We start from the raw sequence: 15,216 nt of genomic DNA on the forward strand, positions 1-15,216 counted from the left end.
AGCTTTTTGTATCTTCCCCTATTGTTGTGCATAAGGAACAATGAGAATCTGGATTTAAAAAAGACCCAAAACATAACTAAAAACAAAGAACAGCTTCCAATAGGAAATATGGAGATAACATAACTCTTCCCAACCCCCTTCTATAGAATGAGTTCAATAAACGCAAGAGAAATTTTGTGTTTAAAAGAAAACCAGATAGAACTGCTGGTCGGATGCTGTCATTTATTTTGTTAATTCAGCAACATTTCGAGTGAGACCCAGACACGATAGCATTTAAAAATAATGCAACCTTGCTCTCGATGCAAGTGGCAAAAGCGAGAGGTCTCCATGGAGCTTTGCTAAAGGGAAAAAAAAAAAGAAATTAAAAACCGTCCACTAATGTGCCGGCGAGTAATGAAATAAGAATCTGACACTTGGTGCATTGAAATGCAAACAAGATGTCCCTGTGTTACCCTGGCAATTCATCATAAAGGCTGGTGCATTTCTGCTTATTATACATGAGGTGCAGTGAATTATTACCAGTCGGGTTCTTCTAACAAACTTTTCAAAGTATATACATGATAGGGTCAAAAGAGATTTATATGTGTATGTGTGTGTGTGTGCACATGCGTGTGTGCATGCACTCATGCTAGGATGTACACATAGAGTGTATGTTCTCTGCCTGTGAATACATGGACCTAAATATATCTGGATTATAAAGGAGAAGTTCAGGAGGCGACTCAGGTATTTAGAAGCATTCTCTTCCTCCCTCTCGTTATTCCTCTCCCTCTGTGGGCAGATATATCATAGATAAAATTTAGTGCCTGGGAACACCAGCCCAAACAGGTTTTGGGAAATGTGTTGCAAGAGTTTTGGTGGTTAAGACCATCTTGGAAACCTATTGTTGGAGATACGCATCATCATACCTAAAGGAAGACTTGGAAAATAAAGGGATGAAATGTGAGATTTAAAAATGAACCAAGACAAAACCTGAGAGGTGACCAGGTAGGTACTTGGGCTTTTAGTGGTAATGTCATGTGTCAATTTATTCTATCCCCCTAGTGGAAAGACATTTTTTTTTGTTGAGAGGAGGCTGAAGAAAAATAATGCTTTGATTCATTTTATATCTTATATTTTAGTACAACAAAATCTGAACCATTAACATATTTGTGGAGTTCCCGTTGTGGCACAGTGGAAACGAATCCAACTAGTAACCATGAGGTTGTGGGTTTGATCCCTGGCCTGGCTCAGTGGGTTAAGGATCCAGCGTTGCCATGAGCTGTGGTGTAGGTTGCAGATGCAGCTTGGATCCCACATTGTTGTGGTTGTGGCGTAGGCCAGCAGCTGTAGCTCTGATTAGACCACTAGCCTGGGAACCTCCATATGCCGCAGGTGTGGCCCTAAAAAGACAAAAGACAAAAGGCAAAACAACAACAACAACAAGAAGACATATTTGTGGAGTGTGTGTGTAAGGTTAGAGTTGGGGTTTGGATATGAGTTTTGCAAAAACTCAGTGAGGCAAGAATGTACATTAATTAGAGCATGGGGGAGCAGAATTTAAATTTTACAGGTGCTACTCATAATCACTCTGAAGAGTTTTACTGTTAACATCATGCATAGGTGGGAAAATTGAGGCTGAGGGAGATTAATTGCACAACCAGAAAGTAGTGGAGCTGGGATTTGAACTCAGAGTCTGGCTGCTTTCAAAGTCTATGAAGCTCTAAAGAGGGGAGAATGGTACTGTGAAGAAAATGCAGTAATGTCTTCCAGGCAGGTTGATTGGGATTTAAGGTGCCCCTTTCTGTTTGCAGTGGGAGTTACAATCAGATGGTGAAAGTGAGGGAAGCAGGAAGAAGGTTGGTGAAGAGAGTGCAAAGATTCCTCTGCAAAAAATTTCTAAATACATCTCCTAAACCAATTTTATTATAGGCACAAGGTTGGCGCATAAGTGGAATTAAAGAAATGGACATTTGTTTAGAATATACAGAAAGATATCTGAAAGGATATACATTCAACATCTATTAACAGCTAATACTGGGGAATGAGATTATGAGACAGGAGAAGCAGGAGCCTCTACTCATTAGTCACGTACTCAGTTTTGTTTTTAAAAACGTTTTATCATGGAAAGTTTCAAACATACACAAAAATAGAGAGGATAAAATAATAAAAACAAAATAGAATACTTGTCCTGTGCCCCAGCTTCAACAATGATCAATTCATGGTCAATCTTGTTTTATTTTATCCTATTCCCCCAGCCCATTCCTCAATTCCCTAGCTTATCTTGAAGCAAATCCCAGATAGCACAGTATTTACTTAGTAATGTATTGATTGAAAAAGAAAAAAAGTTCTAATATAAAATAAAAAGGAGAAATTAATTTGGAATCTATGATAATTCAAATTGGGTTGGAGTTTCCATTGCCTAGTTAGTTTTTTTTCTAAAGTATTGATTTTCACACCTGGCTGATCATTGAAACTTTCTGGGAAGTTTTATATTAAATTAAAACAATTTTTTTTTTTTTGGCTACACCTGCTATAAGCAGAAGTTCCCAGGCCAGGGATCAAACCCGTGCCATAGCTGTAACCATAGCCACACTATTGACAATGCCAGATTCTTAACCCACTGAGCCAGGAGAGAACTCCATCTGGGAAGATTTTTAGGCATGTAGATTTCAGAACCCACAGGGTTAGAATCTCCATGGTAGGCCCAGGGATCTCTGTGATTAAAAAGTTCCATATATGATTCCAATAATGAGCCAGGTTTGGGAACTGTTGGTCTACTTAAGATAAACTATTTCAAGTACCTTCAAGCACTTTGGAAAGACTTAATTCCATATAAGCAGTTGATACGCTAATTACAAATTTGCCTTATCTAGTCATTAAATTAGGTTCCCTAAGGACTACTCTGAATCCTTTGGATTAAAGGAGTAGTTGAATCTAGTTAACCTAGTTCTTATTAGTATATAGCTATAAAATAGAAAAACACATTTTCTTAATATATTCTGCAATTCATACTTATTACCAATGTAATACTAGTCTTTGCTACAATTGGTGAAAACACATGCTTTATTTTTGCTGGTAGATTACCTAATTTTAAGGTGAGAAAATGGAATCTCAAAGCAATTAAGCAACTTTCCTAAGGATATAAGCTGGTTAATAGCTTATCCAGAACAAATACCAAACATGCACTATGATGTGCACTGGTGTGTCAATGGCAAATAATACTGGGTTCCAATGTTTCAGGAACTTGGAGCTTAGTGAGGGGGATGGACAGGTCTCATGAACATGACTTCCACAGACTCACAACACCCAAAGCCTAGATCAGGTGACAGCAAAAGTAGTGGGTTGATCACATTAGATAAACTCAAGTGCTCCCAATATGAAACTGTTTTAATTTTTTTTCAGAATAGAGCTTAATTTCTATTTTGAGTTTTTATTCTGACAACAAATGGACACTTAATTCCCATCAATGTAAATATCCTGGCCAGTTCAGGATTTCCTGACCTTGCCATCCATGGGGTTGGAAATGAGTTCTGGGGGCATCAGAATTCTTGGCAATCAGAATGCCAAGATGTTTGGAGATGGGGGAGCCCACTGTCATCTTCCACACTGGCATCTTCTGAGCATCTCATCTCCATGTGGTCCATAAGGGCTTGCCCATGTAGATTACAGCTATGCCTCTTTATCCCAACCACAAGGCTTCTTCATGTCTGGGTCTTAGCTGCTCTCACGACCCTCTTGTCCCCAGACAGTTGGTTGTTCCCTGCATTGTGCTGGTGTGGTATAACAGGAAACATCTATTTGGTCTTTGTCCTTTGTTCCTGGCACAGAGCTCCAAAGACCTTTGGAATTTCCTGAGTGATAAATGTGATAGGAGCATCTTTTGTTAATCATAACAAGCCCCTTCAACCATACATGTTTACACTAATGGAATGATTCTTAGTGGGCCCATAGAGAATTTTGAGATGGGACTGGTCAACAGAAAGACCAAGCCTTGATTAGAAGCTTGGAATTTTTAGGCCCATCCCCTACCTCGACCTCCAGGCTGGAGATTGATTTCAATCACCAAGGCTAATGATTTAACCAATTATACCTATGTAATTAAACCACAAAAAAGTCTCTTAAGTGGCTGGGTTCAGAGAGTCCTGGGCTTAGGGAAGTTCTATGACTTTTACCAAGTACTGAGTTCCATCTGGGAATTGAGCACAGCTCCTCCTTACCCTTGGATCTCTAAATCTATCTGGGAGTATTATTGTGCACACTGCCTCCAAAATCCTTGGCTTGGTGTGTGTGGGGGGATTGATGGGGGCAGATGGGGAGAGGTAGGAGAGTAAATGGCATGGGTATTCCTTTTGGGGACTCACAAGGGTCCAGGTTTCTTCCTTCCCACACAGTAACTCTAATACTGGTTTTTGATGTCCCAATATTCCTATAGAGTGTACTTATTTTTCAACAACAAATGCCCATGTGTTTCCTTTAATCTTCTCTCCCTTTTGTCTTAGCTCCCCAGATTATGGAATATTATGCAGTCTCCTGTGTGTGGATATTGGGAAACAACTTTGAATAATAACAAACATTCTTTCAAATCTTTTTATTTATGGCATAGGCTATGCCCTAGACATCTTCAAATTTCCAAATGTCAGTACTCTCCAGCCAAGACCAGGAAGAAAACACCTTAGTTGGACAAATTTGGTTTGCTATTTGGTGCAGTGAGGGAAAGCAAGGGCCATAAAGAACAGGGGTGTTGTAGGAGTTCCTGCTATGGTACAATGAGATCTGAAGTGTCTTGGGAATGCTGGAATGCAGGTTCAATTCCTGGCCTGGCACAGTGGGTTAAGGATTCGGTGTTGCCGCAACTGCAGCTTGGATCTGAGCCCTGGCCCTGGAAATCCATATGCCACAGGGCAACCAAAAAAGAAAAGAAGAAAAAAGAAAAAAAAATAAGTAAGAGGGTGTTAGAAAGAACTGATTTTAGAATTGGATTGTGTTCAGAAGTTTTGAAAGGGTTTAAGGAAATGGGGTTCTGCTATGGATTAGATGCTGTCAGGAAGTAGAGTAATTCTATGACTGGGTATCTAATACATTTTATCTAGGAGGGAAGGCTAGGCAGAGGCTAAACCGTAGTAGGTAAAGAAGTAGCAGTTATTCACATTAGCTGGGGGAGGTTGATGTTGGGTATTTTTGTAGCTTGGAGAATATCCATGCTTTGACTCTGATTGGACATGATTATGGAGTGGTCTTATTTTTGTCCTGAAACCATGCTATGGTTTCATAGTAGCCTTGTCTGATATTGATGTTCTGTGAAGTTTTTTTTTTTTTTTTTTTATGATTAACAGGAGAACACTCAGGCCCGTCTCTGGGTACCAGGCAAATTTCTAGCAAATCCAAGGCCAGGCTCACACTATTCTTTCCCAGTATGAACCCCAGGTCTATGTCCCCTAAATTTTTTTTTTAATTTAATTTTTATTTTATATTGGAATATAGTTGATTGACAATGTGTTTGAAGTTTATAGCAAAGCGATTCAGTAATATACATATATCCATTCTTTTTCAGATTCTTTCCCCACATAGATTGTTACAGAATATTGAATTCCCTGTGATATATAGTAAGTCCTTGTTGATTATCTATTTCCCTGAATGACTTTTTTTTTTTGTCTTTTTGCTATTTCTTGGGCCGCTCCTGCGGCATATGGAGGTTCCCAGGCTAGGGGTCTAATTGGAGCTGTGGCCGCCAGCCTACGCCAGAGCCACAGCAACGCAGGATCCGAGCCGCGTCTGCAACCTACACCACAGCTCACGCCAACGCCGGATCGTTAACCCACTGAGCAAGGGCAGGGACCGAACCCGCAACCTCATGGTTCCTAGTCGGATTCGTTAACTACTGCGCCACGACGGGAACTCCCCTGAATGGCTTTTTAAGCACAAAAAGCCAAGGATACATCACTTACGTTATCCTATGTTCTTTAAGTCTACCTCCTTAAAGAGAGAACTTCCAAATATAAGGAAATCTTGGAGGAAATGACATCAATTAAATATTAAAACATTTCTATTATTTGCATGATGACAGATGATTGATGCCATGATGAGCATCATGACTGGAAAAACTACTACAGCCTCTTCCCGGAAATGATGATGTTTCCAATGCCTTTTTCACCAAAACAACGGAGAGGGAAGAAAGGGTATTGCAGGCAGAGGGAAAAGCAAGCATCAGCCAAACTGGGGATAGTGGGCATGCACTTAGTTGTCAATCACGGCTCTTGTCTTGCTCGTAGTCCCTTCTAAGTAAAAGCAAGAGATTCCACCTCTGTCCACAGCTGATAGGACTGGAAGTGCTTACTGACCCCAGGGGCAGCCACGTTGCAGGCTGGTCAGCAACCTATGAAGTTGCACCGCACACAAAGAAGAGGTGGGCCAAGCAGATTTGCTCTCCCAAGTATGTGAACTAGAAGATGTCCAGAGAAAGAGGTTGTGAGGAGCTAGACTTGAAGCTTAAGGGCTGTGTGAAGAGGCGCTGTGAGGATGAGAGGGAGCTGAGAGGGGTCATGGAGAGTGCAAGTTATGAGGGAGCAGGGACTCAAGGCAGAGAAATGGCAGGCTGAAAGAAGCAGCAGTGAGGAGCCTGCAACAGACAAGCTCCAGAGAGAGAAGATTCCTGACAATAGCTGAATCCTATTAGTGTGAAGTGGCAAAGTAGAAATCCACTCATCTTGAGGGTCTTCTTTTTCTGCAGGGGGGAAATCAGGAGATGGATGTTGAAGCAAGAGATAGATGGGTCCCAGGCTGAGCAACTGTAATCTGTTCCCTGGGGACAGATAATGTCAACATAGAAGCTTGGATAAAAGATAGAAACCACCTACTTCTCATTCTTGAGGTAAAGGACACCTCTGGAATGGAACTACACACTCACAGAAAGGTTCCTCAGGGGTTAGAGAAAGGAGGGGCACCAGACCGTAGTATGTCCCGTCAACTTTGCAGAGACCCTTGCGCTGGAATCCATCCTGGCCAAAAGATGCACCTGCACACAGGGGAGGGCCCTGAGTCAGGCTGAATGTGGGCTCAAGGACACACAGAGCAAGATGATTGGCCAGAGGAAGCCAGGGAGGTCTGTCCTCATACAGGTGATTTAAACCACCTCCAAAGCACTCTCTTTCATTCTTTCTCTTTCTCTCTGTCTCTGTCTCTCCCTTTCTCTCTTCACTACCGCCCCCACCCCAAGCCTGCCTGTACCTGTGCTTTCTCCACACCTATCTTCTCTCCTCTCTTAATGAATACTTGTTTGCCTCACTACCCTCAATCTCTCTGCAGAATTCTTTCTCTAAAGGGACAAATTCTGTGGGCTGACATCAGGTGGCTAGGGTTCAGCATTCTCACCCCACAGCCACCCAAGAACAATATGACCAGAAAGTCCCCTATTTCTGGAATTCAAGTCCTCTCCTCTTCGTCATTGCTTCACATGTGTCCTTTAACGTCCCCTGCCCAGACTTAAGTATTTGCAATGGAAAGAACTCTAGTTGAGGGAAGCAGGGACTAGACTCAGGTGTCTGCTAAGACCTGGAGTTTATAGATGCCCCAATAGAGCTTGGTTTATTGTAAGTGACAGAAAGCTCAACTCAATTTTGTTTAAGACCAAATAGCTTTCCCAAAGGCAAGGTTCTTGTCTCATCGCAGAAGGAATTCAGAAATGAGACGGAAATTGAGAAAGTGAGGATTTATTTAAGTGAGAAATAAACCTCTTAGAGACAGGCAGAGAGGCAAGTCGCTGCTGAGTTTCTCTGGCACCCTGGTTATAAGGGGCATTCAAATGAATGGGCGGAATATTCACTGGGAAGGAGGGGCTTAGAAGCCACACCTCCTGATTTTTTTTAGAGTGCCACCTTTCCAAAGGGAGGAGGAATTTTTGTCTTTATTTAGCTTTGATTGGAAGTGTCCTGGCATTGTGCATGATAGGAACGTCTTACCTGCAAGGCTAATTTTATTGTAATGAGGGTATAATGAACAACAAGTTGCCTTAAGAAGCTGGAGATTTGTGTCCTTTTCCACATTTCTTTGTCTGCCTCCAGGACACCTATTACCTCAAAATATATGGTGGTTTTCTTTCAGTCTAGAGGTTCCTACTTGTCTTCGTCTGCCCTGCTGTTTACATGATGTGTGGTTTCCTGCCACTTGGCCCCAACCCTCCCTTTCTCTGCTCATACCTACTGATTGGCCTGCTGTTACAATAGCATTGTATTGTCTTATAACTGAAAAGTGCAATAGTTAGCTTCAAGCTACTGGACTGGGGGCCTCAGACGCTGCCCTCAGGACTCTCCCATATCTCTGGTCTGTTTTCTGTGTTGTCTTCAGATAGGTTCTCTCTAGGTTTACATTTTATGGACATGGAGTGTCTGCTTCTGCAAAATCCTGGGAATGAGGATTGGACCAACTGGAATCAGAGACCTGTCCCAGAACAAATCCCCAGGGCTGTCCAAACTTGGTGAATTGGTGGGACCAGTCCTGCTCAACCTCATGAATTAAATGAAGGGGAAATGCTAGACAAACACATTTAGCCACCTGTCAATGTCTGCTCACCTGGGTGCGCATGTGTCTTTAAATGCATTCATAAGTTCCAGGTTCCAGGAAAGGAGGAGCTTAGACAAGAAGGCAAAATAGAGCACAGCCATTGTCTGGACATGAATGCATCTTTTAACATAAATAAAAATTAGTTCAGAAACCAATACACTGTGAATCTACTTTCATTACTTTTTTTTTTTTGTCTTTTTGCTATTTCTTGGGCCGCTCCTGCGGCATATGGAGTTTCCCAGGCCAGGGGTCTAATCGGAGCTGTAGCTGCCAGCCTACACCAGAGCCACAGCAACGTGGGATCCAAGCCGCGTCTGCGACCCACACCACAGCTCACAGCAACGCCAGATCGTCAACCCACTGAGCAAGGGCAGGGATCGAACCCATAACCTCATGGTTCCTAGTCAGATTCGTTAACCACTGCACCACGACGAGAACTCCTCATTACTTTTTTTAATCTTCCATAATAACTCTGGAAATTCATATAGAGGGTGGCAAACCATCATCAGAGGGTCATAGGACCATGGGAAAATGAGGTTTTCTATGAACCTAGAAGCAAACTAGTACTGGTAGCAGAAAGGTAGGTCCTGGAGTCGAAAGAGTTAAGCTGGTCCTGTCACCTACTGGCTTGAACCATTCAACCCCTTTAAGCTTGAGAATCTGTAATTGGAGATGGTGAGAGACATTTTGTGTTGCTGGTGAGGGTTAAATGCAAGGTAAGATGAATGGAACATGGGAGGTGCTGACTAATGGTAGCTATTGTGATCTGAAGCCTGATTCACGGCTATATAGATCAGCTCTGCAAGATCCTTCCACCTTTAGGGAACACACACAACCTCTTTTCAGACTGCCTGTTGGGCTTCTCTGCCTGAGCTGACACTCAGCTGACCCCGGGTAAAGATAAACCCTGGTTGAAATCAGTTGACAATGAATGCTTTGAAAACTATAGGTAGAATTCAACTGATAGGAAGTTAATAACTAGCTGGATCCTAAGTTGCCTGATAATGATTAGAGAAAACACATATCAGATAGAATTCAATCTATTTTCCAAACTAGTGTGTGCATATGATTATAGACTCTTGTTATAAATGGAATCCTAAAATGTTATACCCGGGAGTTTGTAAAGCAATATTTGTGTATGCGTGTGTAAGCACTTGTGTGCATGTGTTTTGTGCGAGCAGGAGGAATAGTGGCGTTGCTGAGGGGGTCATGAATTTGGGAACAGGCTGATGAGGCCCCTGACAGGTGATAGGATCCTTGCCAAGCCCGTTACTGGAACTTGGGGATGACTGAGGGGCTTGGGTTCCACTTAAGGCTGCCCTTTCTTGGGTTGCCTGCAGGAGAGAGCAGGCCCAGAGGAAACGTGTAAATGGAGAAATCAAAAGCTGGTTTTGAATGAACCTTGCAGCAGCCAGTGTCATAAGAGACAGTCAGTGGGAAGCTGACTCTGTGGCTCGTGAACTAAGCACCAGGGCAGATCTCTACCCCTGAGCAGTGTATGCAGCAGGGCACCTCCTGCCTCATCCTAGAAAGCCAGGTATAAGATCGACATGGTCAACCGGTTCCAAATCAAAGCCCACGTGGACATCATCTTTCATTGACCCTTTCTCTTGCTTATTGGAGAGGAGTGGTGTAATGCATGGGGCAGTCACTTGACAGCTAGTTTTATAAAGGTTAAAAATATCAAATTTTAGGGCTTATAGTTAGTAAGTACTGCTAGCTTCCAAATTCGATATTTCTAGGCCAGAAATACAGTGCAATGAGAGTTTGGTCATTCATTTGTTCATTTGTTCATTTCACCCTGTCTTCCTTTTGAATTAAAAGCCACTGAGGAACAAGAATATAGATACACTTTGAACATCAGTTGACATGTTAATATAATTGATCATAAAAATAGAGTTCTGAGTTACCTAGAAGAAAGGGAAACACATGTTATCTGATAAAGGGAGGCATACCAGCACACCTGGAGAAAAACTTCCTTGTGATCATCCCTAAGTAAGGCCAAAAAAGCGTGTACGTTCCTCTAAACCAGTGGCTCTGTAAGTGTGGTCCCTGGGCTATCATCGTCATCATTATCATCATCATCTGGGAGTTTGGTGGAAACACAGATTCTCAGGCTCCACCCCAGACCTAATCAGATACTCTGTGGGGTGGGGCCCAACAATCTGAGCATTAATTAGCCCACTAAGTGTTCCTGATGGATGCTGAAATTTAAGAACCACTGGTTTAAATGTCATGGTTAGATGTTGAAAGAGGGGCCAGATGGAGTTCTGGGTTAAGGATCTGGTGTAGGTTGCAACTGTGGCTCAGATCTGATCCCTGGCCCAGGAACTCCATATGCCAAGGAGCAGCTAAAAAAGAAAAGAAAAGAAAAAAAAAAAAAAAAAAAGAGGGGCCAGGTGTTACTGCCTGCCTGCCTGGTTTAGCATGGCCTCAGCAATCTGCAAATACAGGTGACCCATTTCTTGGCCTCCCCCATGCCTATGGTCTTTGTATAACACTGGAATGGAGAGGCCAGAGCTGTCTGTCACCAGCTCTATTCACACCCTACTTGTTTTTACAAAGACGATGGCTATTTTTAGAAGGATATTCTATTAGTTTTTTCACATTCAGACTTGCAGTGATGTAACATGAATGTGCCTTTGCATTTTCTTCAGCTGCAAATCTTTGTCAGTATTGCCAGGGAAAAACCCCTATAAAATATAACTAGTGTAATTTCTTCTCACTTTCTCCCATAACATGTGTCTTATCATTTTATTAGAGGTAAAAATTTTATTTATATCCACTAAGTCTAATCATCGCTTCTTGGCCTTTTGGCTAAGATCAAGTGTAGTATCCACTAAGTCTAATCAAAATTTCTAATTCCTCATAACTCACATTTGTATTTGTCTTCTCTATCAGCACACACATCTATCGGGTATTTGCAAAACTCGCTTTTCCCTTTCTGTGGAATTTCATGCTTTCGATTTTTTTCCTAAAGCAAACTGAGTAAACAGTCTTCATAAGATTAAAACGAAAAATCTAAATAGTTGTCTTTCAGTTTCAAAGATAAATGAGAGACTTGATGTTTTGATTTTTATTCAGGTGTATCATGCTGTATAGACTCTCCCAACGTACATCACACTGTTGAAACATTTCCAGGGATTCTGCATTGAAAGCATATGAAATTTTTGGCCTAAGTCAAGTAGACTATCATAAGTATGATCTTTCTTCTTTGGGCCACCCTCTCTAGGACAATGCCACTTATTCTCTCTCTGTGTAAAAGCACACAGTTTTGATCGTTGTAGCTCTATAACGTCTTGAAATTGGATAGACTGATTCTTCCTAATTTCTTCTTTTTTTCAAAATAACTGTAATTGTTTTAGTTCCTTTGTCTTTCTATGTAAGTTTTAGATTATCTTTTTTTTTTCTTTGCTTTTTTTTAGGGCCGCACCAGCAGCATATGGAGGTTCCTAGGCTAGGGGTCATATCAGATCTGCACCTGCCAGCCTACACCACAGCCACAGTAGCACAGGATCGAAGCCTCATCTGCAACCTACACCACAGCTCACGGCAACACCTGTTCCTTAACCCACTGAGTGAGGCCAGGGATTGAACCGGCAACCTCATGGTTCCTAGTCGCATTTGTTTCCACGATGGCAACTCCCAAGTTTTAGAATACTCTTGTCTATAGCTGCAAAAATTCTTGCTGGGATTTTGGTAGGAATTTTGTTAAACAATGTTATCATTTTGGGGAGATTGGCAATCTTTACCATGACATCTTAACCATGCTGAATTTTCCAGTCCATGAATATGGTATGGTTTTCCCATTTATTTAGATCTTTGATTTCTTTCATTATGTATTTTTCAGTAAAAATACTCCGATATGTATTTTATTAGATTTATACCTATATTTTTAATTTTTTGAGAGATTGTGAATGGTATCATGTTTTTAAATTCAATGTCCATGTGTTCATTGCTAGTATATAGAAACACAATACAAAGTTTTATGTTTATCTTTTATCCTGTGACCTTGTTGAATTTACTTATTTGTTCTTGGAGTTTTTTATTGTCATTGTTTGTTTTGTTTGTTTTTTGCGGGGGGGGGGGGAATCTTGTGATTTTCTGTGTAGATAATCATGTCATCTGCAAATAGATTCAGCTTTGTTTTTTTCTTTTCTGATGTGAATGCTTTTTCTTGCCTTATTGCACTGGATAAAATGTACAGTATTATGCTGGGTAAGAGCGATGAGAGTGAATGAACATCCTTGCCTTGTTATTGATTTTAGAGGGAAAACATTCATTTTCTCACCATTCAGTGTGATGATATTAACTGTAGGTTTCTTTGATATATAATCTTTATCAAGTGGAGGAAGCTTTCCTCTATTCCTATTTCTCTGAGAGTTAAAAAAAATCATGAGTACGGATTTTGCAAAATGCTTTTTCTGCATTGATTCGTAATATGATTTTTTTTCTTTAACCTGTTAATGTGGTGGATTACATTGATTAATTTTTGAATATTGGACCAGACTTCTATCACTAGAAAAAAAAATCCCATTTTTTTCGTGCTGTATAATTCTGTTTCATATACTGCTGAATTCTATTCTATTTGCTAGTATTATGAAAAGGAGTTTTACATGCTCATGAGGGATATAAGTTGGTAATTTTCTTTTCTTTTTTTTATACTGTTTTTGTTTGGATTTAGCATCAGGGGAAAACTAGCTTCATAAAGTGAGTTGGAATCTGTTCCTTCCTCTTCTAGTTTCTAGAAGAGATTGTATACAATTGGTGTTAATTCTTCCTTAAACATTTGGTAAAGTGCTCCAGTGAAACTATCTGGGCCTGGAGGTAAGAGAGACCTCCAGGTAGTCTTAAAATTCAAATTTCTTAATAGCTCTAAGTCTATCCAAATTACTTGTATTGTATTGAGTGAGTTGTGGTAGTTTATGTTTCTTGAGAAAGTGGGCCATTTTATCTATTGTCATATGTATATATCTACAAGTTCGAGTTGTTTATCATATTCCTTTACTTTTCTTTTGATATCTAAGTATTTTTAGTGATATTCCATATTTAACTCCTGATATTTGTAACTTGTATATTCTCTTTTTTTCCTTCTCAGTCTTGCTAGAGGTCTGTTAATTTTATGGATATTTTCAAAAACAGCTGTTGTTTTCATTGACTTTTCTCTACTGTTCTTCTGTTTTCAATGTAATTGTTTTCTGCTCTTTATTGTCTTCCCTTCAGCTTCCTTTGTGTTTCTTTATTTTTTTGGTTCTTGAGTTGAGAGCTTAGATTATTGATTTTAGATTTTTTTCTTTCCCAATGTATGCATTTAGTGCTATAAAATTTCCTAAAAGCACTGCTTAGCTCTGTCCCACATATTTTGATAGGTTGTGCTCTCATTTCTATGCAATTCAATTTATACTTTGATTTCTTTTGAGACTTCTAATTTGACCCATGGCTTATTTGGAAGTATAATGTTTAGTTTCCAAGTGTTTGAAGATTTTCCCATTATCTTTCTGTTATTGAACTTTAGTTTGATTGCATTGTGGTTGTAGAACACACTCTATAGATATCAATTCTTTCAAGTTTGCTGAGGTTTATGTTATGGCCCAAGACATAGTCTATCTTAGTATATGTTCTGTGAGCACTTGAAAAACATGTGTATTCTGTTTTTATTTGGTGGCATGTTCTATAAATAGTGATACGATTCTCTTGATAGAATGTGTTATTGAATTCTTTGTATAGCTTATTTTCTGTCTAGTTGTCCTATAAATTGTTGAGACAGGGGTGTTGAGGTCTCCAACCACATTTGCGAATTTGTCTATTTCTCCTTTCAGTTTTCCTCCATTATTATTCAGCTCTGTTTTTTGGTACCTACACATTTAGGGTTGTTACATCTTCCTGGTAGACTGAACTTTTTATCATTATATAATATTCTTCCCCATTTCTTGTAATTTTCTTTTCTCTGAAGTCTGTTTCTGCTTTCCTTGATTACTATTTCATGATATATAGGTTTCTATTATTTTACTTTAAATATGACTTATCATTACATTTGAAGTGTGTTTCTTGTAGATAGCATATAGTTGGGTCAGATTTTTAAATCCACCTGGTCAATTTTGGCCTTTTAATTTGTCTATTTAAATAATATACACTTAATGTAATTATTAATTTGTTAATGCTTACATCTGCCATTTTATTTTTTGGTTTTCTTTTCTCGCTGTTTTATTTTGCCTGTGGCTTGCTTGAACATTTTTTAAAATTCCATTTTGATTTATGTATAGTGCATTTGAGAGTACCTTTTTGTATAGTTTTCTTTTAGTGTTTGCTCTAGATACGACATTTTATATACATAACTTATCACAGTCTATTGGTGTTGATATTTTTACCAGTTTGAGTGGAATATAGAAGTCTTACCTCTCTTTTGTCCCTTTACTATCTCCTATTTATAACACATTGTCTTATGTATTTCCTCTACATCCATTTAGAACCACATGATTCTGCAAAATTTGCTTCAACCGTTAATCATAATTTAGAAAACTTCAGAGGATAAGAAATCTATTTTACTACCCATACTTTTACCTATCTTGGTCTTTTTTATTTGTTGATGTTTCAAACTTTCTTCTTTTATCATTTTATTTTTCTCTGGATAATTTTCTTTACCTTAAAAAAAAAAAGATAAGTATGCTGGTGATAAATTCT

The 15,216-nt window shown here is 39.7% G+C and overlaps 1 pseudogene; it reads left to right on the top strand.

Moving 5' to 3' along the window:
- The first annotated feature begins 11,332 nt into the window (after window positions 1-11,332).
- Window positions 11,333-11,412, top strand: LOC125114605 (uncharacterized; annotated as a pseudogene).
- The last annotated feature ends 3,804 nt before the right edge of the window (window positions 11,413-15,216 follow it).

Source organism: Phacochoerus africanus, chromosome 1, assembly GCF_016906955.1.
Source record: "Phacochoerus africanus isolate WHEZ1 chromosome 1, ROS_Pafr_v1, whole genome shotgun sequence".
NCBI classification, from domain to species: Eukaryota; Metazoa; Chordata; class Mammalia; order Artiodactyla; family Suidae; genus Phacochoerus; species Phacochoerus africanus.